The sequence below is a fragment of the Arachis ipaensis genome, chromosome B10 (assembly GCF_000816755.2).
Source record: "Arachis ipaensis cultivar K30076 chromosome B10, Araip1.1, whole genome shotgun sequence".
In the NCBI taxonomy this organism is placed as follows: domain Eukaryota; kingdom Viridiplantae; phylum Streptophyta; class Magnoliopsida; order Fabales; family Fabaceae; genus Arachis; species Arachis ipaensis.
Window position 1 is genome coordinate 20,800,829 of NC_029794.2, and position 447 is coordinate 20,801,275.

Sequence of the window (447 nt, forward strand, 5' to 3'; positions counted from 1 at the left end):
ACGTTCAGGATTGACTTATGTACCAGACCAACAAAGAACAGGAGCATCTCACATTCACACCATTGAGAAAGCTTCCCGGATCTATTAGGATTGGTGGTCCTCGCCCACGTTCCATGTGAATGTGATCTAGCAGAGCTAGCAGAACCTTAACTGCTCCCAATCATTCCTGCGACCACGATGATGAATTATCAATTCGCTAACATTTGGGGCTTTATCTGGGATTTTATTTCAACCGCAGGGCCAGATTGAGTCTTTGAATTTCATCTCTCCATGTCATTTAACCGTTATCCAACATATTCAACACTTCAGTGGCAATGTGGAGTCCACCTTGTCAGGTAAATGCGCCAGATAAGCATTTTGCTAATGGAAATTATTGTAGGAACAACTGGAATAAAAAATATAAAATATAAAAAATATAATTTTTTAATAATTAAAATATAAGTGTAA